Here is a 22,361-nt window from a genome sequence, read left to right on the forward strand (position 1 = left end):
CTCGCCAGTGGGTCAAGGAGCCAAAAGTTGCTGGACAAAGAGCTTCATGGTCTTCCTCCGTGCCTGAAGCTGCTTTGGAGAAATCATCCCAGCAAGCCCCTAAAGAGAAGCGAGAGAGCAAGCAAAATAGGAAGTCTGGTAAGAAACAGGACCCTCTGGTGACCCCAACACCACCACTCCCTATCAGTTGTGCATCTGAGGATGTGGTGGAGATCTTAGCATTCCCCACAGACTTGGATCTCACTGATGCCTCATCCACCATAGAAGTCGCTACCAATAATTGGTGGAGCAAGTGACCCTTAGGCATAACCTGCCTCCTTCCACGCTTCATGCCATCCCAGCCTCACGAAATGTCATCCTCCAGTGGAATTGCAGCGGATTTTTCCACCACCTGGCTGAGCTACTGCAACTCTTGAGCTTTACACATGCTTTCTGCATTGCCCTTCAGGAAACTTGGTTCCGGGATATGCAGACCCCTACCCTCCACAGCTATATGGGATATTACAAGAACCATAGTGACTATAATAGAGTGTCAGATGGAGTTTATGTCTATGTCCTGATCTCAGTATGCAGTGAACCTGTGCCCCGTCAAACCCCTCTTGAAGCTGCGGCTGTCAGAATAAGGACAACACAGGAAATAACTGTCTGCAACGTATATCTTCCTCCAGATGGTGCAGTACCCCTGAACGCATTGGCTGCACTGATTGATCAACTCCCTAAACCTGTCCTACTCTTGGGACATTTTAACGCTCATAAACCCTTTTGGGGTGGCACTGTGCTTATTGGTCGAGACAGAGATGTGGAAAATTTACTGTCTCAGTTAGACCTCTGCCTCTTAAACACTGGGGCCACCACACATTTTAGTGTGGCTCATGGTAGTTACTCGGCCATTGATTTATCTATTTGCAGCCCAGGACTTCTCCCATCTATCCACTGGAGAGCACATGACGACCGGTGTTGTAGTGACCACTTCCCCATCTGCCCCAGTGTCAGGTACACAGACGCCTGGCCAGATGGGCTTTAAACAAGGCAGACTGGGATGCTTTCACCTCTGCTGTCACTGCTGAATCTCCCCCACACGGGAACATCGATGTGATGGTTGAGCAGGTGACTACAACAATTGTTTCTGTGGCAGAAAACGCGATCCCTCGCTCTTTAGGGTGCCCGAGGCGTAAGGCAGTCCCTTGATGGTCGCCGGAAGTCGCTGAAGGAATTAAGGAGCGTCGGCGAGGTCTATAGCGGCATAAGCGGCACCCTTCCCTGGAGCACCTCATAGCCTTTAAACGGCTCCGTGCCCATGTTCATTACCTTATCAAACGACGGAAGCAGGAGTGTTGAGAGAGATACATTTCGACCATTGGGTGCCATACGTCACTTTTCCAAGTCTGGGCAAAAAGATCAAACGTCTTGTCAGGTACCAGGCCCCAACTGGGGTCCACGGTGGTACCATAAATGGCGTGTTATCTACCGATGCAAACGCGATTGCCGAGCACTTTGCTCGAACCTCTGCGTCGGAGAATAGCCCTCCCCCCCCCCCCCCAGCCTATCGCACTCTCAAACGGCGGCTGGAAGGGAACGTCCTCTGATTCACTACACGCCACAGTGAATCCTATAATGTGCCCTTTACATAGTGGGAGCTCCTCAGCGCCTTTGCACATTGCCCCAACACAGCTCCTGGGCCAGATTGGATCCACAAGCAGATGCTTAAATATCTCTTATCTGACTACCATCGACATGTCCTCGTCTTCTTCAACCGGATCTGGTGCTATGGCGTCCTTCCGTCGCAGTGGCGGGAGAGCACCATCATTCCAGTGTTCAAACCCGGTAAATCCCGCCTGATGTGGATAGCTGTCGGCCCATCAGCCTCACCAACGTTCTTTGTAAGCTGCTGGAACGTATGGTATGTGGGCGGTGGGGTTGGGTCCTGGAGTCACGTGACCTACTGGCTCCATGTCAGTGTGGCTTCCGCCAGGGTCACTCTACCACTGATAAGCTTGTGTCCCTCGAGTCTGCCATCCGAACAGCCATATCCAGATGCCAACACCTGTTTGCCGTCTTTTTTGACTTACGTAAAGCATTCAAGGCTACCTAGCGACATCATATCCTTGCCACATTGCATGAGTGGGGTCTCTGGGCCCTCTCCCGATTTTTATCCAAACCTTCCTGTCGCTCCATATTTTCCGTGTCCAAGTTGGTGCCTCCCATAGTTCCATCCATAGCCAGGAGAATGGAGTCCCACAGGGCTCTGTATCAAGTGTGTGTGTACTTGTAGTGGCCATTAATGGTCTAGCAGCAGCTGTTAGGCCCTCTGTCTCACCTTCTATGTATGCAGACGACTTCTGCATTTCGTACTGCTGCTCCAGTACTGATGTTGCTGAGCATCATCTACTGGGAACCATCCACAAGGCGCAGTCATGGGCTCTAGCCCACGGCTTCCAGTTTTCAGCCGCAAAGTCGTGTGTCATGCACTTCTATCAGCATCGTACCATTGATCCGGACCCAGAACTTTACCTTCATAGCGATCTACTCACTGTAATGGAGACATATCGATTTTTAGGACTGGTTTTCGACGCTCAATTGTTGTGGCTTCCTCATCTTCGTCAGCTTAAGCTGAAGTGCTGGCAGCACCTCAATGCCCTCCATTGCCTGAGCAAAACCAGTTGGGGTGCAGATCGCTCTACGCTGCTGCAGCTCTACAGAGACCTTGTCCAATCCCGAATTGACTGTGGGAGAGTGGTTTATGGTTCGCAGCGCCGTCAGCGTTGCATTTACTCGACCCTGTGTACCACTACAGGGTTCCACTAGCGACAGGAGCTTTTAGGAAGAGTCCGGTGACCAGTGTACTGGTAGAGGTTGGGGTCCCTCCATTGCAAATCAGACGTGCACAACTGCTCGCCAGTTACGAAGCACACATTCGTGGTTCTCCTGAACATCTGAATTACCGTTCCCATTTCCTGCTCGTGGCAATCCATGCCCCTCATCGGCGGCCAAGGTCGGGGCTAACGATTGCGGTTCGCATGCGGTCCCTTCTCTCTGAACTGGAGTCCGACCCTTTACCACCTCTACTTGCCGTCCGTTCACGTACGCCTCCAAGGTGTACGCCTCGGCCGCAGCTTCGTCTGGACTTTCCACGTGGCCCTAAGTCTCTGTGCTGTCACTTCCTCTCGATTCATGACGTGTTCCGGGGCTCTGAAGTGAAGTGGTTTACACCGACAGCTCGATGGCTGATGGTCGCGTTGGCTTTGCCTACGTTCACGGCGGCCATATTGAACAGCATTCCTTACCCAATGAGTGCAGTGTATTCACTGCAGAGTTGGTGGTCATTTCTCGTGCACTTCAGTATCTACGTTCATGCCCTGGTGAGTTTCTTTTTTATGTACGGACTCTTTGAGGAGCCTGAAAACTACCGACCAGTGCTACCCTCGTCATCCTTTGGTTGCTTTCATCCAGGAGTCTATCTATGACCTGGAACGGTCCAGTCGTTCAGTGGTGTTCGTCTGGACCCCTGATCACGTCGGAATCCCAGGAAATGAACTTGCTGGCCAAACTGGCTACACGGAAACCACTTCTGGATATGGGCATCCCCGCAACTGACCTGCGTTTGTTATTACGCCGCAAGGTTTTTCAGCTTTGAGAGACGGAATGGCGAAATCACAGTACGCACAACAAACTGTGAGCCATTAAGGGGACCGAGAATGTGTGAAAGTCCTTGATCAGGGCTTCTCGCAGGGACTCCGAGGTTCTCTGCCGGCTCCGCATTTGCCACGCTTGGGCGATCCACGGCTACCCCCTTCGCCGCGAAGATCCGCCTCAGTGTCGATGCGCGCCCGGTTGACAGTGGCTCATATTCTGGTGCACTGTCCCACGTTGACTGCCCTGCGACGAAATCTTCGGTTACCGGACTCGTTGCCGCTAATTTTATATGGCTACTCTTCATTGGCTGATTTAGTTTTACGTTTTATTCGTGAGGGCGGGTTTTATCATTTGATCCAAGTTTTAGCGTATGTCCCCTGTCCCTGTGTGTCCTCCACCATAGTGTTTTTAGGGTAGAGGTTTTAGTGTGCTGTAGAGTGGCTGGCTTCTCCATTTTATTCTCAGCCATGTTAATCTGTTTTGTCGTTTTAATCTCTTCTACCTGTTTCTTGCGTTCCTGTGGTTTTCTTCTCCTCTTTTGTCCATTTAGGTGTTCGTTGCCCTTCCGTCGTTCTTGTGGTTTTCCTTTCTCTCCGTTTTGTGTTGTCTGTCTGTCTGCCGGCCGGTGTGGCCGTGCGGTTCTGGCGCTTCAGTCTGGTACCGCGTGACCGCTACGGTCGCAGGTTCGAATCCTGCCTCGGGCATGGATGTGTGTGATGTCCTTAGGTTAGTTAGGTTTAAGTAGATCTAAGTTCTAGGGGACTGATGACCACAGATGCTACGTCCCATAGTGCTCAGAGCCATTTTGTTGTCTGTCTCTCGTGTTTTATTCTCACCCTTGTGACATTGTTTTATTCGGAACAAGGGACCCATGACTTAGCAGTGTGGTCCCTTCCTCCCTCTTTTAAGCCAACCAACCAACCCCCAACCAGTTCGGGGTTTTGACGATCTGACGCGCCAATTGGCACGTTATCCCTCAGGAGGACATCTGACATCTCTACCAGTCAATGCTAAGCCGAATAACTGCTCCTGGTTGCCGGGCCGTATGGGGAGGGGGTGACAGTCAGGTTGTTATTCCACCGCTGTCGGGGCGTCTCCAGACATGCCTCCGGCCAGGAATCTAATAGCCTTCGGTTATGATCCCGCTTCGAACTGGGCCGGATGACCAGCGGATACGTGTGTGGAGACGGCCCGGACACTGGTGGGATACCAACCCCACTGTCGCCCGACAATCAGGAGTGATGGTCTGCTGTGCCATTTCTGCTCTTAGCAGGACCCCTTTGCTTGTCATCCGTGGTACCCTTATAGCACAGCGATACGTCGACTATTTTCTAGGGCCCGTTTTGTTACCCTTCGTTGCAAGCCGTTGTGGGCGTAAATTTGACCAAGGTTGTGCCCGCCCGCTCACGGCAAGATTTCCTATTGCTTGTCTTTGTGCTTGCCAAACCCAACCTTGTCCACAAAAGTCGCTGGCTCTCTCTCCAATTGAGAATGTTTGGAGCATTATGTGCGGAGTCGTACAACCAGCTCGCGATTTCGAAAATCTATCACGTCTATTGCACATAATTTGGCACGATATCCGTCAGGAGGACAGCCAACAACTGTATTAATCAGTGCCCGCGTTATTGACTTGCTCAGTTTGTGAACCTCTTTCTCTTGAATCAATCGTCCAATTTTTCTGAAATTGGCTAGGGGTTGCACAGGAAGTATCTAAGAAAATGATGACAGCGTGGAGAGCTGCAGCAAACCAGTCTTCGGACTGTAGACGACGACGACGACGACGACGACGACGCAAGACCAGTGTTATCGTATTCGGAAGGATCTGATTTGAAATCCCTATTCGGCCTTTCCGATATAGGTTTTCCTTGAAATGACAACGCTGCTGACGTTAAACCAAAACCTGCCTTTTATGTAAGGTATTGCTGGATAAGGTATGCCGGCACCTACCTCCTACCTGTATTTGATGCTGGTGGTTGCTGTTCAGATTGTGATTTGTCAGATGTGTTACAGTATAGTGTTGATTGCTATATCGTATGGTTGAGAAATATAGCGTTGTCTATATCGTGTCCGGAAACCACGAACGGAGTCGCCAAGCTATATCCGACAGGACTTTATGACAAGTTTTGTAAACTAACTTTGCACCTTGGGAGCATAATCTGACGATGAGAAACGTAAGTCATAATTTGCTATCTGTTTGCCGTTTGGATTTCGGTTATTGGAATCTCTTCAACCACAAAAATATTTGCCCTCTGCCTCTGTCTATGTCTCGCTATCTGTGACAGGAGCGAATAATTTACTTTCGTATGCTAGAGACACGGAAGTAGTCGCCTGCAGTATAATTCCCGGTCACAAGATAGGAAACCGTGCCACCTGAATTTGCTCTCTAGTTTTATAAAATTCGTCATAAAGCTATACTTGTTACTATAGTGCCCATCAGATTCGCTTTCGGGAACCACAGTGTCCAGATCCTCGTTCGGCCACCCTGTTCCAGATTTCCTGAGGACAAGTTCCTATCACTATCCGTGTCACATTAAATTAGTGCTCCTGTATATTTTCGTAGCAACTGGGTGTATTTTTAGGAAATACCTTAGGTGCTGTAAACCACAAATCTGTACCATTGTCAATACATCTTCTAAACCTGGGCACGATCTTCTTTATTCCAATGTCATGCAGTTGTACTGGCGGCTCTCTGAATATAATTCTCGTATGTAGAAATCGTAGCGCCCATATGTGTTACTTTATGTTTGTAAACAAAGAGATATCACATTATGTGAAACTGGCATTGTGCCGTGGATGCTCCGAAACTTCCCTAGTGGACTGAAACACTTCTCGCGTCTCACGTTGTTTGTGGCCGGGCTTTGCTGCACAGTAAACAAACTTCCCCTGGCAGCAGTCCTGGCAGTTTGTTTTGAATAACCCAATGAACTTTTTGTAACATCTCCCAGTAGGCATCGGCATTAATAGTGAATCCTCGAGCTAAAAATTCGCCGAGATATCGTCTCTCGGTGTCCCAAAAAATGTTACTCTTCAGGCTGAAGTTGGTTATGATTTTATTTGTTTAGTCTGTGGAGCGCCATTTCATTAAGAGTCGTGTATTGTCAAGTTTCATTTCGTGCCAAAAAACAAACCAGTAAGTGTTATAAGGGTACTTGTGTGGAGAAAATGGACTTGTAAATCTGTACTACTGTTGAGACAGGCCGTTGTTTAGCATTGTTATCAAAAATTTCGAAAAGTTCTTGATCGATTTACTTCGAATATGTATACGATGCTCGAATTAACGTTTGGACGGACATGGGATATATATTTTAACGTATATTGTATGAGGTTTATCTGCCATAGCGCTTACTGGGTCAATAAGTAAGTGGAAGACACCGCACCTATTCGCTAGCTCGCAGGGAACGTGCTTGCCTGTCAGTTGCATGCAGCCTCTGTTCGCCTTTCGAGCCTCGCCGAAAGCCAGATTTTTAATCGTTTTGTAGCAGAGCTACAAGCAGGCAGATACAAATTCAATGAGGGAATCGTAAGACAACGCTCTAGCAAAATTCGTCTTACTTCTTTTAATAACCCTTAGTGTCAAAGCGAAAGCCTTGAGGTACTGCTAAATTCATAATGCCACGTTTTTGTTTTCTGCAGACATATTTTTTGTTGTTGTGAATACATAATTTTATCTATGAACTGCCACATTTTCATAATACTTGCGAAGCAAATCATGTGAAGTAACACTTCAACAACTTGTTTGGAAGGTGGAAAAAGCACTACCCTTTCTGGATGCTCTCTGTCTCTTCCTGGATGTCTAGTAATACGACCTTCAAGTAAATGGTTAGAGATGAAGAACCTAGTGGTGAATGAACTCATAGATGAGCTGAATGTGGGAGACTACTCTTGAAAAGAATAAGTAGACGATCTATTCATAGTAAGACTTAGAAAATTTGCTAGTACTGTTAAACCTATGTGCACTGAACATTGTGAGAAGTATTTAAAGACGAGCCCCACGAAAATTGGTGTAGTATTATTTACAGGGAAGCATGTCCAGCACACATACTGAAAAATTATGTTTCTTGATGAAACTTTAGAGAGGGTTGTAGTGTATCTAGAGGTATCCCTGGATGGAAAACTATTATGAACACCTCACATAAAGAATATGTTCCATTGCGAAAGATAATCTTATAAGCACTAGAAGCTGCTGTAGAGTAAACTGGGTTCTAAACCCAGTACGTATTGGATATACAACCCTGCAAAACGACCAATGATAATTTATTGGCCTATAATATGAACAAAGTCGAACAGAAGGTGGCTGCTAGGGAGTCTGGCAAAGTGCAGAGACTGGCCTGCTTTCACAAACAGATGGAATTAGCAGGACATCCACTCTTGGAATGGATATTATGCTAGATATGCCCGCCTTACACCTGTGGCTTAAAATGGAGGCAGCGGCAGGGACATAAAGGCTAAAAATTGGAATAAACTGGATATAGTTAGAATATACGGAATCCCAAATCAGTATGGCGATGGCTGGGGAAATGCCGACTAACTACACAATAACTTCTAGCTGTTTCAATAAACTTTGCCATGTAACAGTTGGGAGCAGTGGAAAAACGAACCACAACACCGTGCAGGAGACATAATATAGTGGTTTACTGACAGGTCGAAAACAAATGAAAGTACTAGGTCTGGGGTACTGCCTAGAATCTCTTTAGTGAAGATGGCCACTTTTTTTCTGTCTGCATGTGCACGGAGGAAAATTAGAGTAGACCCTACAAAAATCGTAGCATCTACTTTTATTCAGACAGCCAAGCACCTCTGAAATATGTATCAGCCCCTGCAACTAGATCGAAGGCCGTTGCAGCATGCCATGAAGCATTTCCTTTCGAACATGTCCGAAAGAACAGACACCACACATATATCCATATACAGGGTGTTTCAGGAGGAATAGTACATATTTTAGCAGGTGGTAGCACAGACGAAAAAAATTCCATATAAATGCATCCACTTTTTATTGGGTACAGAAATACAGCTGTTAGTACGTAACGCTAACAAACTCAAAGCAAAGGCAAATGAGGACATTCAAAGTTGATTTTCAAAAATTTACCAACCAACTTCAATGCACTTTTGACTTCTCTTGATAACACCACGTGTAGCCTTACTGAGGTCGTCTTTGCGTTCTTTTATGAGGGCTGTACTATTCATAGCCCGAACGATCAAATCGGCTCTTGGGTTTACTTTTTATCTGTAGACTTCGCCTTTAACCATCCCCGCAGGCAAAAATCCAAAGAGATAAGGTCCGAGGACCTTGAAGGCAAAGAAAAGTGCCCATATGTAATGATCCACCTTCCGGGAAATGTTAGGTTTGGATAATGTGTCACCTGACTACTAGAATGTGCAGGAGCCCCGTCATGCTGGAGGAACATACGCATTCTTGTAGCCAAATGAACCTGCGTCTCGGTTCTTACAATAGTGCAACAGGTGTGCACTGGTTGGATGTAACTGAAGAGAGACTCCAACTCGGCTTGAGGTTAAGGGCGAATCCCAAGCGCATGGCCACGAACAATTGGGAGCGGAAACTTAATGTCATCGGAACCTTGTTGAAGGACCATGACATGCGATTGTTAGACCGACTGCAGAAAGTTCACTTTATAAATACATACATACTTAGCAAAATATATCATGTCGCAGCAGTCTTACCGATACTGCAGGTCACTGCACATAAAATATTAGCTGTAGCCTCTTGGTATGTGTGGAAACAAAATATCTTCAAAGTATCCCTCCACACGGCGACTTTGCAGAGGCAAAATGGAGGACTTGGAATTAAAGACGTGCTTTTAAACTAATACATGCCACTAAGACAGGCATCACGAAACTTCTGTTCCTCTCGTTAGATCCTGGGGTGTTAATGTAGAATGCCAGTCTAGATTACTTCCGAAAGCACAATGGCGATTGGAGCTGTATAAGACTTCCACCAGCACAAACCAACACTAGAACCTTCTATGATTATATTACCACATATCGTCTTCACAAACCAATTCCGGTAAACGAACCTACAAAAAGCGGGAGGAACGTCTGGAAAAATATCAACAATAAAATTCTACCAACTAGAGTCAGTGCCGTATGGTGTGACGTTGTAAACAAAACCATACCCTCAGCGGAACGATTATGGAAAATCAAATTGAGACCATCTCCATACTGCGACAAATTTCGGCTTGTAGAAACTATAGCGCACATCTTCTTATGTGAAAATAGAATCAGAATTTGGAACTGGACTAGGAAGACATTAGCACTATCAACAGAACCGCAGAAGCTTTACAACCCGACTGGAAATGTTACCCGTCCGCAAAGAATAACAGTTATTCGTGGCTTCTGGGACAGTTTGTGTTTTACGTCGTGACAAACAGAACTTAGAAGAGTACATGTTTTATATTGCAGAAGAACATTTTATGCTGAAGAAGAATAACAAATATAAGGAATGGTTTCAAATTTTTTTATCTATTGCTTTATGTGGACTACGAAGAGGTGAACAGTTTTTTTGATTAGAAGCAGAATACTGCCCTTTCACATTATTTTATTCCTGGAATATTCTTTTACGTTGGTTCTAAAATCAGAACTGTTCTAATTTGGCAAAACCCCTCCGGCTCCGAAATTTGTTTCATTTGTGGAAAAATATATGGCTTCCTTACAGTCCTCGTATGCATCCAGTGCAAAATAACTTAAATTGTGAATATATTTCTGAATGAATGTTTGTTATGTATTTTTCCGTCACCCTTTTCACTGTTATAAGTTATGTTCTACAACGAACGCATGCCATTGGAGGCGGCAATCTGTAATTTATTTTACCTTAATTACTACTTCAATTTTTTTCCGCAATTTAAAGGTATACATGGGTGCAAACATGGAATACATGGGAATAATGCAGCTGCTCAGTGACAGGTATGGGGGAGCCATTGAGGCCAGGCCTCGGATCTTCGACCCCTGCCCTCTTTGCCTCCGCCTACATGGTGCTGAAAGTCTCCTCAAACTTTAAAAAAAATAATAGTGCAGTGATCAGCATGTCTGAGTAGTAAGCAGGAGGTCCAGGTTCGAAGCCCAGTCGGTCACAAATATTCATCTCCGTCTTAACTGTATTTCAACGCACTGTGACAGTGTGGACGTCGGTCCTTCGATATTTAAGATGCAATTGTTTTTTGAGGCAATACAGGTGATTTGCGAACATTTGTCTTGCCATCAGTGTAACGGGACTTCAACGGCATCCAACCCTTAGTCATTGCTTTGTGACGGCGCCAAGCCACGTCATATATATGCGAATCAGATTGTAGTTAATATTTAGTCAAATAACGAATGGTCAGTATACAAGTATGCCGGCCGGGGTGGACGAGCTATTCTAGGCGCTACAGCCTGGAACCGCGCGACGCTACGGACGCAGGTTCGAATCCTGTCTCGGGCATGGATGTGTCTGATGTCATTAGGTTAGTTAGGTTTAAGTAGTTCCAAGTTCTAGTGGACTGATGACCTCAGAAGTTAAGTCCCATAGTGCTCAGAGCCATTTGAACCATTTATGAAGTATACAAGTATTTACGAACAGTAGAAGCAGAATTGCAGCGAACTGATCCCTTAACCAAGTGCAACACAGAATACCTGTGTTATGAGTCATTCCAGCTGCACAGCTGAGGGTAATATTTGTTAAGCAATTCATTGCAGAATTAATGTAATACCCGCACGATAAACTCTGTAGTCATACTGTATCATTAGCAGCCGGCGAATGGAGTACTACGTTCGTTAAATCGGATTACTCAAGCTGAGGCCAAATAAAGGGAAGCGACGACGCCACAACACTATCTTTACTTAAGTAGCTAGTCAGCGCTGAATTATGTGTGCCACCATTAACGTTACTGTAAGCGGTCTGACAGCATAACACCACCACAACTACTGACAACCTGAGCCATATCATCACGCAGTTGTAACTCGCAGTGATTACAAGTTGTTGATGTTTGTCAAGAATAGCGGAAAGCGCCTCTGAAGTCCCATTTGCATTACGCCGAGGACGGAGAGAATCATAAATAACAGTAATAGGTCACCCAGCGAAGAGAAGAGTCCACGTATTGTCTCAAGTTCTTCCAGTTTGATATTAATGCAGTTCCCGATAGTTTCACGCTAACAGGTTCTTTTGGCTATCGGAATACTCATATGAGAATTACAAAAGTGTAATTGCTAGAACGCTCAACTACCTTAATAACACCTCATTCTGGATTGAATACGACTTGGAAAGCGACGTTAATTAAACGTTTCCATTGATCTCCTGACGTCTTACTGAATGAAGTCTGAAGTGCACGCACAGTAGTGTTGCCTGCCGCATGGATTCTGTGAAGTGTTACGGCAGCTGGCAGTCATTGCTGAATACAGACATTTGCAAATATCCCCACTACTTTAGGGGAAATCGTCTTTGTTGCATTTTTTCCATACCGTAATTAGCACAATAACATAAGGCTTGTTCTGCTGAAGAACTTGATGCCCACAACTCCTTGAATAAGAATCTCCTAGCGGGAGTAATGCATGAAAGGAGACAGACTGTTGGACAAAAGAATGGACGGCTCCCTGCTTTTTGCGTTTCCGATAGCGCCTACGATAAGAATCTGGTGTCATACATAGACTTACTAAGGTGTCATATTATGCTTCACAACTTAAAACTGTTTATTTTTTTACTTCATACTAAAACAAAAGTTATGATATGAGAAGAGGAAATGACTGATATGCTTCTCAGGAACTTTAGTTTTTTGTGTTTTTTTCTCACTTCATACTAAAACAAGGGCGTTACTATGAGAAGAGGAAATGAAATATACGCTTCCAAGACATAATATTTCCTTGTGTGCTACTACTGCATACATGAAAGCCCTGCAGTTAATTTTTGTATGTTGGATAAATTTTGATATCACCTCACATTCCTTTGTGAGAAGGTTCCTATTTTCTTGGGATTCAAATAGAGTGGACATTTCATCACTGGTTAATATTCTGATGACTAATGACATGATACCCGTTGCAATTGCTCCATGGCACCTGTGAGTAGAGTCTCACGTTGGTTACTATAAGAGCACGCAGGCAGTGATATCCGCTCACTGCAGTCAGAGCCAAGGTGATTTCTTTCTGTTTATGGGGAAGCGTCTGCTGCAGTGTCCACGGTCAGCCAACATAAACAAATCGCGGCGGCATTGGGCACTGCTAATCGCTGCACTTGTCGCGAGCCTCGACAACAAGAGCGCACTGTCTCTGCTAACGATACTATGGAGTTAATACATCTTACTTAACGTAACGTAATATGCAGGTCGTGGGTTGGGTAAAAATTCAGTTTGTATCTCCCCATCGCATTAAAATACTTTACAGTCATATGTGATGCAATATTTATTGTTGGTTGTCTCTCTAATGTTAATAGTATTGATTCAGATGGTGCGTGAACACGAAAACACACACACACACACACACACAAACAGTCATTGATTCCAGTGGGTGTGACAACTACTGTGTGTTGAACAACACATGCACCAGTCAATTCCTCAGTTGGCGTCGAGTGGATGAGATTTTTCAATTACCTTGCATTGCAAGAATTGTAAGGAGGAGACTGAATGTAAATGGACTTGTATCTAAACAGCTGCGACAAAGCAAAGCTTGACCGACTATCAGATAATTGTCCACATGGGGCTCAAATGGTTCAAATGGCTCTGAGCACTATGGGACTTAACATCTATGGTCATCAGTCCTCTAGAACTTATAACTACTTAAACCTAACTAACCTAAGGACATCACACTACACACAGTCATCACGAGGCAGAGAAAATCCCTGACCCCGCCGGGATGTCCACATGGGTTTTGTGGACGAGTATACTTTTAGTAACCAACCCACCCACGATCGTTACGTAAGATTTCTCGAAGGCGTAGGGGCATTGATTTCATTAAGTCGTCGACAGTGTAGCGTGATGGTTTACTTCCCACCATACGTTTTCTATATTCGTCCAAAGGTCGCTTGCATTTGTAGGTCCACATGGCAATGACCTTGTTACCTCTGCCCACATATTCTCTATCTGGTTGATGTAAGGTGATCGTGGAACAAACGGCAACAGCTTTATCCTCTCTTGGCCCTGAAACCAATCTCGCACTGCTCTGCTATGATGGATGGGGCTCTGCTCCTGTAAATAAACTGTTATCTCGTTCGTTCATATATTTATGTTTAAATAACATATTAGTAATAAGCACATTGTATTATTATTTTCCACAGTGTTTAAGAATTCAGGCCCTGTCATAAATAAGTGATCTAGATTAAACCGTCCGATTAAGAATGTGGTTTACCCAGTCTATCAAATGATGAGAGTCGTATTCGGATATCCACATTAAGCCTGACTGACTGAATCCGATTAGAACGATCTGGTATCGAAATTACAGAAATCGGATAATTTGAACGTCTGTATTGCAACAATGCTGCGCACATAAATTCCTATGATGGAGTAACAGGTAGCAACTGCCCAAGAAAAAGTGAGAAATATGTCTACTAGCAGCAATGTAACGTAATTATAACCCATATTTATGTGATGGAAATACTGAGTCGAACAATGCACATCTATTTCAGTGGTGGGAAGATGCACCATAACGGATTTGCTGATGACATAATGACAATAATAACAATAATAATCCCATGGGGCCGATTGGGGAAACCCTCCCCCATACGGGTGGTACCGAGGAAATCAAATACTTGGGGTGAACCAAATACCAACACAATCCTCAACGACTACTCAATCCGTTGAACTCAAAATCGACGCACGCCTGAGTGAAAACCACCGGTACTCTGGTTACCATCTGTTAGCTCAATGAGCTCGGCTGAAAATATTTGCTTCCAAAGGCTTCAACACCCTCTGGTCCTGTCCGGTCCTGGTATCACCCAGGCCAAACCAATGAAACACAAGCAAACATGAACTGTGCAAACTGTCGACAGGCGACATTTGCAGTTTCGGATTCTGGGGAGGCCAGGTTAGCACGGCAGAGAATATTGAAGACCTCTTGTAAATTTCCCTACAAGCAGATAACATGCATTTGAGAACTACAGGCCGCGCGGTCTAAGGCGCAGCAGTCATGGATTGTTCGGCTGGTCCCGGCGGAGGTTCGAGTCCTCCCTCGGGCATGGGTGTGTGTGTGTGTTTGTCCTTAGGATAATTTAGGTTACGTAGTGTGTAAGCTTAGGGACTGATGACCTTAGCAGTTAAGTCCCATAAGATTTCACACACATAAGAACTTTTTTTATATAACAAAACATCTATAGATTGATCCAAATACGAAAACTAAATAGTCTCACATAATAAATCGACCGACAAAAAATTCTCATCATTGCTCTTCAAGAATCACGACTAACTGACAATGAAACCTCGCATTACGGAAACCATTGCATCTTCAAGAGCAAAATGCAACAAATGGTCGCGAAAGGCGTACCAATCTTGGCCATGGCATTTCTCGAACACAGATCTACCATCAGTTCTGCCAAAGAAATCACACCCGTCAACAATCGACTTATGACTATGCTCATCAGAGCCCCAGTAAAAAATGAACACTCATCAATGCACATGTCCCCACTAACATCTAAAATAAGAAAAACACCAAAAATGTAGAAAAATTCTGGAACACACTCGAAAATACTATGAGCAAAATTCACCAAGATTACGGGAAAATACTAAAGGGAGACTTCAACTCTCTATTTGGAACAGAAAAAACCTGTAGAAAAATCATTGGTAGAAATTCATCACATCGAAACGCTTAAACCAACGGCACACGTCTGACTGATATTTGCCAACAATTCAACCACAAAAGGATGTCTTCCCACTATAGGAAAATACCATTTCTCAGGTAACATGTTTGGCTACCAGGTGCAAGCTGCTGTCGTTCGCCTTTCTAGACTCGCTGAAAGCCAGATTTTTTATTCTTTTGTAGTAGAGCTACAAGCAGGCAGATACAAACTCAATAAGGAAATCGTAAGACAGCGCTCGAGCAAAATTCGTCTTGGTACTTTCAGTAACCCTTACTGTCAGAGCGAAAATCTTACGGTACTGCCAATTTCATAATGCCACTTTTGTTTTCTGCCGACATATTTTTTGTTGTTGTGAATACATAATTTTGTCTACGAAATGCCACATTTTCATAATACTTGCGAATGATACAGGAAATGAAGTAAATACAGATCTTTTCGAAGTCAAAAGTGGGTAATATCCTACTAATTCGTGTTAAAATGCGATCAATCCTCTTACAGACACTTAATGCTTCGCTACAGTCTGGAACCACGCGACCACTACGGTTGCAGGTTCGAATCCTGCCTCTGGCATGGATGTGTGTGATGTCTTTAGGTTAGTTAGGTTTAACTAGTTCTAAGTTCTAGGGGACTGATGACCTCAGAAGTTAAGTCCCATAGTGCTCAGAGACCTTTGAACCATTTTGGAACTTAATGCTTTATTAGGATAGACTGCCGTCGTGATGTTTCTGTAGTAAGCTGAACTTAATTTCTCTTAGTAAAGTGAATATTTTATTTGCATTTTCCATTAGTTTACTAAACGCAACAGTAATCATCAAAGAGAAATTAATCAGCAGCTGAATTTTCTTTCACGATATCTACAACAATCTGACAATGCAACAGTTGTTTACAAATTCTACGCCCATAGAAACCTACTTCTTTTAACGATGTCATTAAACCATAGTAGTTTTAAGAGTATTTTCGTCTAGAAATGAATTGCATTGACGGTTGAACGATCAAGAGCGCTAAAGGTAATATTTTACGAATATATGACGAGAGGGACAAGTGCTTGAGAGAGGACAATCCTATCAATACAAGTGCCTGAGAGACGACTTTCCTATCAATGTCCTGGATAGTTTTGTTTCTCAGATCAACAGAGTGAGTTATCATGCAGTAGCACAGATGATGTAGTTTTGTTGCTCGACTTTCTTACACTGCGACCGAAAGGTGTCTCAGTTGTTGACAACAAATTCCAGCTGTGTTGCACACACCCCTTGGGGCAGAATTCGTAGTCCAAAACACACCTATGGAGCTATCAAATGTAAAATATTATGTTCACACTACTCTTTGCTCTAGTCTACGTCTTTTGGTGGGGCTCAGCCTTTCATTTCTTCTTAGGAAGTTAACGATGAAGGCATCGTAACACGTCACCAGTAACAGTACTGCAAAGGAATGCTCAATGAGCGACCTGATGACGTTCAATAATAGTCACTCCGTTGATTTTTGTTGTTTCGAATTAGAGCATGCAGTACTCCTACACCAGACTTCTGAACTTTTCCTGTTGAATGCAAATGTCGCATGATGGTAAAATGTCACATATATCAGTGGTCTAGATTTCCTTAATGTGGAAAACCATTCATGCCACAACGATCTCTGTTGAAACAAGAATATCTTTTTCTGGCGTATTTTTCCCAAAAGCACTCGCTCCACGCACAGTTCAAATCTTTCTAGCTGCCTCCTCTACATTCACCCCTATGTTATACCAAAAGTAAACGTTGTGTTGCAGATGTTACACCTTTTCCCACTTGCGACTCAATTTTACAATGCTTAACTGCAGTTCATGATTTTCAAGTATGCAAAATCCAATGCTTAGCTGCAAGATGATAACTAGAACTTCAAATGCGAAAATGGCATTGATACACACACTGACAGCGTGGCGCCGCCTTCACATGGGCGGCGCCGGATTTCAGGCGGCGGGTGGCGTCTGGCCGGTGGCCGGTAGCCGCTGCAGCGCGAGGAAACGCTCAAGCGTAAGCTGTTCTGATCGCGACGCAGCCACGAGCTGTCCTGCGGAATTGTTTCTGGAATACTTGTTATTGCGGGTGGGTAGAATGTTAAGCGAATTGTCTTCGATGTTCAATCAGACTCATAACTTTAGACCGAAATGTGGTTAAAAAAAAAAAAAAAAAACAGTTGGACGCGAACATGCGACTGTAAGTTTAGAATGCGCAACGATTACCGCAAGACCACGGGCTCACTCCAGCCATATCAACTCGGAAGTAGACAACACTTCCTCGTAACACTTCCGCATCTTACAGTGTTGCCAGATTGTGCAGATGGCCGGACTTGGAGTTGTCAGGGGCGGTCAGTTTTATTGGCCACCAAAAGTGAACGACTCGGACTTAGTCTCTGTGGCGGCCGGCCGGCGGTCAGTTTTTATGTCTAAGACTGTACGTCCGCATGCAGCGGGAGTGACACAGGACTCGCTTCAGCGGTCTCAGTGGGAAATGTTTCAACGCCCCCCATACAGTTCGGATTAAGCCCCAGGCGATTTTATTCCCCAAACTGAAAGATTTTTCTAGTGGACAATGCTACGGAAGTGCTGATGAACTTAAAGAAGCCGTTTATCAGTGGTTTAACAACCTGGCGGCAACTGAGTATGCAGAACACACAAAAAAGCTGGTAAAACGGTACGATAAGTGCCTAAATTTGAACAGTGACTACATAGAAAAGTAACTTGTGTATCAAATCGTATGCTTCGTTTAATTATACCAAACAAAAATTTCTCTAGGAAAAAACTTCCTTTACTTTCCAAATGACCCTCATACAATATACGTTAAAATATATATCCCATGTCCGTCCAAACGTTAATTCGAGCATCGTATACATATTCGAAGTAAATCGATCAAGAACTTTTCGAAATTTTTGATAACAATGCTAAACAACGGCCTGTCTTAACAGTAGTACAGATTACAAGTCCATTTTCTCCACACAAGTACCCTTATAACACTTACTGGTTTGTTTTTTGGCACGAAATGAAACTTGACAATACACGACTCTTAATGAAATGGCGCTCCACAGACTAAACAAATAAAATCATAACCAACTTCAGCCTGAAGAGTAACATTTTTTGGGACACCGAGAGACGATATCTCGGCGAATTTTTAGCTCAAGGATTCACTATTAATGCCGATGCCTACTGGGAGATGTTACAAAAAGTTCATTGGGTTATTCAAAACAAACTGCCAGGACTGCTGCCAGGGGAAGTTTGTTTACTGTGCAGCAAAGCCCGGCCACAAGCAACGTGAGACGCGAGAAGTGTTTCAGTCCACTAGGGAAGTTTCGGAGCATCCACGGCACAATGCCAGTTTCACATAATGTGATATCTCTTTGTTTACAAACATAAAGTAACACATATGGGCGCTACGATTTCTACATACGAGAATTATATTCAGAGAGCCGCCAGTACAACTGCATGACATTGGAATAAAGAAGATCGTGCCCAGGTTTAGAAGATGTATTGACAATGGTACAGATTTGTGGTTTACAGCACCTAAGGTATTTCCTAAAAATACACCCAGTTGCTACGAAAATATACAGGAGCACTAATTTAATGTGACACGGATAGTGATAGGAACTTGTCCTCAGGAAATCTGGAACAGGGTGGCCGAACGAGGATCTGGACACTGTGGTTCCCGAAAGCGAATCTGATGGGCACTATAGTAACAAGTATAGCTTTATGACGAATTTTATAAAACTAGAGAGCAAATTCAGGTGGCACGGTTTCCTATCTTGTGACCGGGAATTATACTGCAGGCGACTACTTCCGTGTCTCTAGCATACGAAAGTAAATTATTCGCTCCTGTCACAGATAGCGAGACATAGACAGAGGCAGAGGGCAAATATTTTTGTGGTTGAAGAGATTCCAATAACCGAAATCCAAACGGCAAACAGATAGCAAATTATGACTTACGTTTCTCATCGTCAGATTATGCTCCCAAGGTGCAAAGTTAGTTTACAAAACTTGTCATAAAGTCCTGTCGGATATAGCTTGGCGACTCTGTTCGTGGTTTCCGGACACGATATAGACAACGCTATATTTCTCAACCATACGATATAGCAATCAACACTATACTGTAACACATCTGACAAATCACAATCTGAACAGCAACCACCAGCATCAAATACAGGTAGGAGGTAGGTGCCGGCATACCTTATCCAGCAATACCTTACATAAAAGGCAGGTTTTGGTTTAACGTCAGCAGCGTTGTCATTTCAAGGAAAACCTATATCGGAAAGGCCGAATAGGGATTTCAAATCAGATCCTTCCGAATACGATAACACTGGTCTTGCGTCGTCGTCGTCGTCGTCGTCGTCGTCGTCTACAGTCCGAAGACTGGTTTGCTGCAGCTCTCCACGCTGTCATCATTTTCTTAGATACTTCCTGTGCAACCCCTAGCCAATTTCAGAAAAATTGGACGATTGATTCAAGAGAAAGAGGTTCACAAACTGAGCAAGTCAATAACGCGGGCACTGATTAATACAGTTGTTGGCTGTCCTCCTGACGGATATCGTGCCAAATTATGTGCAATAGACGTGTTAGATCGTCGAAATCGCGAGCTGGTTGTACGACTCCGCACATAATGCTCCAAACATTCTCAATTGGAGAGAGGGCTGTTCAGGAGTCGAGCCAATGTGACCAAGCCATTCGGGTACATGCTACTGACGTCTCACGGATCTGGATATGTCAGATATCCGAATCTGCAGCCAAGGATGGAACCTATTGGCTCCTTGGCATATTCAGAGGACCATAGTGATTTTAAGCATGTCGCTGTACAAGAAAACTTGTACTCCAGATTACATTTTTACAGCTCTGTTTTCTTCAATTTTAAATAAGTACCGTGGTTTTATTGTTATATATGCAGATAGCTCGCAACAAGAGAATGCATTCAGTTGTACACCTTCTGCTATACTTTACAAATTATGCTTCAAGAAGAAGAAGGAAAAAAAAACACACTACGAAGGAATTATCCGAATGGGACGGAAATAAATGTGATGTACATTTACAGACAAACATATAACAATTTCAGAAAAAATTGGATGAATTATTCCAGAAAAAGAGCTTCATAGATTGAGCAAGTCACTGATGCGTTGATCCACTTGTGGCCCTTATGCAAGCAGTTACTCGGCTCGGCATTGATTGATAGAGTCGTTAGAAGTTCTCCTTACGTATATCGTGGCAAAGTCTATCCATTGGGCGCGTTTGATCGTCAAAAGTGCGAGCTGGTTGGAGGGCCCCGTCCATAATGCTCCAAACTTTCTCAGTTGTGGAGAGATGAGGCGACCTTGGCGGCCAAGGCAGGGTTTGTGCAAGCAGGAAGGCACGCAGTAGAAACTATCGCCGTGTGCTGGCGGGCGTTGTCTTGCTGCATGGCTTGTCATTATGGGGAACAGAACGGGGCGTAGAATATCGTCGACGTACCGCTGTGTTGTAAGCGTGCCGCAGCTAACAACGTGCTATGAAAAGAAACGGTACCCCAGACCGTCACTCCTGGTTGTCAGGCCGTATTGGGCGTGAAATTTAGGTTGCTGTGCGGGGCCTCTCCAGACACGTCTTCGCTGGTTATCGAGACTCAGTTCGGAGCAGGACTCATCAATGAAGACAGTATACTCCAGTCAGTGAGATTCCTGGCCGAACACGTGTCCTGAGACTCCCAGGGTAGTGGTGGAATACCAACCTGACTGTCGCCCGGAATAAAGCCCGACAACTAAGAGTGATGGTCTGGGGTGCCATTGTTTTTCATAGCAGGACCCCTTAGTTTGTCATCCACATCACCCTTACAACACAGCGGTATGTCGACGATATTCTACTCCTCCTCTTGTTGCCCTTCATGGCAAGCCATGCTGGGCTTACATTTCACCAAGATAATGTCTGCTTCTACACGGCGAGAGTTTCTAATGCTTGTCTTTGTGCTTGCTAAACCGTACCGTAGCCATCAAGGTGGTCGGATCTCTCCCCAACTGAGAACGTATGGAGAATTATGGGCAGGGCTCTCCAACGAGCCTCACTTCATCACGATTCATGAAAGTGGCGAGATTGGACTGAACAAAGGTCGGGAATTTGTACGGGCGCTGATAACCGCACAGTTGAGCGCCCCACGAACCAAACATCATCATCATCATCATCTCCAGCAAGCTAATGGTTTTGACGATCTACCACGCCAGTCGGACAGTATCTCGCACGATATCCCTCACGAGGACATCCGGCAATGCTATCAATCACTGCCAAACCGAATAACTGCTTGTATAAGGGCCACAGGTCGAGCAATGCATTATTGACGTGCTCAATTTGTGAAGCTCTGTCTCGTGAAGAAATCATCCAATTTTTCTGAAATTGTAATCATTCGTTTTTCTGTACATGTAAATCACATCTCCCGATTTCCGTCCCATTTGGATAATTCCTTCTTGATGCGTCGTTCTTTTTTTAGTTTTCCCCTATAATGTACGATCAGAGTTGTAAGGCGTTATTACGACGTTGGAATGTGCTCAGAGGCGTGATAGTTCAACTTTGTCGACTTTTCTGACTCGCTCAGTGAGCTACAAGCGGTCGACAGCCTGTATCCATGAGATCAGTTAATTCAAATCAGCCACACTTCACCGCGGATCCAGTACTGAGGCAAGGAGGTCGTCTATTGATGGGTATGTGGACACGTCGGGATACAGGGAAATCCCACAGCCAAAGAAATGGATAGGAATGGTGATGTACGTCGATGTGCCGTCCCCTTGAACGCCATCATGTCATTGTGTGACTGAAGAATCCTGCGTCAGTTAGAAACCGAATCGTTGCAAGTGGCCAACAACGAACTGAGGTCACTCCTATTGACCCTGAGGCTTGGCGGATTTCACGTCAAATCACACCGCTGAAACGAAGTGCTGTTCATCAGACTGCGGTTAAGACGTTGGCCACTAACACGTGGTTACGTCC

The 22,361-nt window shown here is 44.6% G+C and overlaps 1 protein-coding gene across 1 annotated transcript in view; it reads left to right on the plus strand.

The window, feature by feature from the left end:
* The window catches only part of LOC124554975 (guanine nucleotide-releasing factor 2), a 364,194-nt gene that overhangs the window by 162,942 nt on the left and 178,891 nt on the right, over window positions 1-22,361 (plus strand). The window lies entirely within an intron of this gene.

Source organism: Schistocerca americana, chromosome X, assembly GCF_021461395.2.
Source record: "Schistocerca americana isolate TAMUIC-IGC-003095 chromosome X, iqSchAmer2.1, whole genome shotgun sequence".
NCBI classification, from domain to species: domain Eukaryota; kingdom Metazoa; phylum Arthropoda; class Insecta; order Orthoptera; family Acrididae; genus Schistocerca; species Schistocerca americana.